General features: G+C 45.2%; 1 protein-coding gene across 3 annotated transcripts in view; it reads right to left on the bottom strand.

Annotated features, from left to right (window-relative positions):
- The window catches only part of LOC143032716 (uncharacterized), a 74,616-nt gene that overhangs the window by 30,121 nt on the left and 41,995 nt on the right, over positions 1–2,500 (bottom strand). The window lies entirely within an intron of this gene.

The following is a 2,500-nucleotide window of genomic DNA, read 5'->3' on the forward strand; positions in this document are numbered from 1 at the left end:
CCCTGAGGCCGAAACACACTCCATTGTCGACGCATTCATCCTCAGTTCTTCCTCGAAATCCTCTTCATTTATTTCCTCCATCTCACTCCCGCTTCTTCCTCCACTTCTTCCTCCACTTCATCCTCCACTTCTTCCTCTTCCTCCACTTCTTCCTCTTCCTCCACTTCTTCCTCTTCCTCCACTTCTTCCTCTTCCTCCACTTCTTCCTCTTCCTCCACTTCTTCCTCCACTTCTTCCTCTTCCTCCACTTCTTCCTCCACTTCTTCCTCCACTTCTTCCTCTACTTCTTCCTCCACTTTTCCTCCACTTTTCCTCCACTTCTTCCTCCACTTCTTCTTTACCTCTCGTCTTCCTAATCCTCTTCCTCGTCCTCCTCATTTTTCTTCTTTTGCTCCTTTTCTTCATTCTTCATCTCCACCAGCTCCTCCGTCTTCTCTTCCTCCTCTTCCTCCTTCTCCTCCTCCTCCTCCTCCCTCTCTCTTTTTCCTCAAATTCTTCCTTCTCTTCCACCTTTTTCCTTGCTTTTTCAATCTTCTCTTTACAATCTCTCTCTAGGTCCCCTTCCTCTTCCTCTTCCTTTTCCACCTCCTTCCTCTTCCTCTACTGCTCTTTTTTCATTCTTTTTATTTCCTCCCCCTCTCTCCCTCTTCCATCTCCTCCACTTACTCTTTCTTTTCCAATTCTCCTTCCTCTTTCTCTTTCTCTTTCTCTTCCTCCTCTTCTTCCTCTTTCTCTTCCTCTTTCTCTTTCTCCTCTTCTTTCTCTTCTTATTCCTCTTACACTTTTTCTTCTTCCTCTTACTCTTTTCCACTTTCTCTTTTCCTCTTTCTCTTTTCTTCTTCCTCTTCCTCTTTCTCTTCCTCTTTCTCTTTCTCTTCCTCCTCTTCTTCCTCTTTCTCTTCCTCTTTCTCTTTCTCTTCCTCCTCTTCTTCCTCTTCCTCTTTCTCTTCCTCTTTCTCTTTCTCTTCCTCCTCTTCTTCCTCTTCCTCTTCTGGTCCTTGTCTTATTCCCCATCTTCTTTACATAGTCCATTTCCACCTTTTCTCCTGGTTCTTATCTTTAACTTCTTCCTTATGATTATATTTTTTCTTAATTCCTTTTCTCCTCCTCCTTTCCTTCATCACAACCTTATTCTGTTCCTTCCTTTATTTTAGCACCGACATTTCACCTGCTCTTCCGCCTCCCCCTTTTCCTTTTCTTCCTCTTTCGTCCCTTCCTCCTCTTCCTCCTTCTCCTTCTCTTCTTTCGTCCCTTCCTCCTCTTCCTCCTTCTCTTCTTTCGTCCCTTCCTCCTCTTCCTCCTTCTCCTTCTCTTCTTTCGTCCCTTCCTCCTCTTCCTCCTTCTCTTCTTTCGTCCCTTCCTCCTCTTCCTCCTTCTCTTCTTTCGTCCCTCTCTCCTCTTTCTCCTTCTCCTTCTCTTCTTTCGTCCCTTCCTCCTCTTCCTCCTTCTCCTTCTCTTCTTTCGTCCCTTCCTCCTCTTCCTCCTTCTCTTCTTTCGTCCCTTCCTCCTCTTCCTCCTTCGCTTCTTTCGCCCCTCCCTCCTCTTCCTCCTTCTCCTTCTCATCCTCTTTCATGGCTTCGTCTTCACCAATTTTTCCGTCGAGTGTTTCCATTTTCTTTAATTCCAACTCTTCCTTTTCTTCTCATCATCTTCCTCCTTCTCCTCCTCCTACTTCATAATCCTTTTATTCTTTACTTGTCCGCCTGAAGACCCCTCATTAATCTTCTTTAATATTTTTCTGTTTATTTATTCTTTCCTCTCTTTCTCTCTCTCTCTTTTATCTTGCCTCTTTTTCTTTATCACTGTTCTGTCGTTCATCTCTAATGCTCTCTTCCTACTCTTTTTGTTTGCTAGACCGAGTTCGAGACCGAGTTATTATTTGTTGCTGAGTTTGTTTATGACTGCTTTTAGCAATATCATAGCAGAATGGCTGAATAATTTTACAAGAAACTTACAGTAAAGCTAAAAATGATGTCCTTACATTACCTTAAGTTTCGATGCCATTAGGTCAATATTTGGGTTTCATCCAAAACACAAAACGTGTGTGTGTGTGTGTGTGTGTGTGTGTGTGTGTGTGTGTGTGTGTGTGTGTGTGTGTGTGTGTGTGTGCTTCCTCCCTCTCTCCCTCTCACTCTCACTCACCATGTGCTCTTTTTTATGGCCTGTCTCTGCCCCCTTCTTCTCTTACTCTCTTTTTCCCTCTCTAATCTTTCCCCATTTCCATCCCTCCACTCCTCCCTCTCTCCCTCTCACCCTCTCTCCCTCTCACCCTCTCTCCACTCCTCCCTCTCTCCCTCTCACCCTCACTCACCATGTGCTCTTTTTTATGGCCTGTCTTTGCCCCTCCTTCTCCTACTCTCTTTTCCCTCTCTAATCTTTCCCCATTTCCCTCCCTCCACTCCTCCCTCTCTCCCTCTCACCCTCTCTCCACTCCTCCCTCTCTCCCTCTCACCCTCACTCACCATGTGCTCTTTTTTATGGCCTGTCTCTACCCCTCCTT

Source organism: Oratosquilla oratoria, chromosome 14 (genome assembly GCF_046742065.1).
Source record: "Oratosquilla oratoria isolate Oo_2021 chromosome 14, ASM4674206v1, whole genome shotgun sequence".
NCBI lineage: Eukaryota > Metazoa > Arthropoda > Malacostraca > Stomatopoda > Squillidae > Oratosquilla > Oratosquilla oratoria.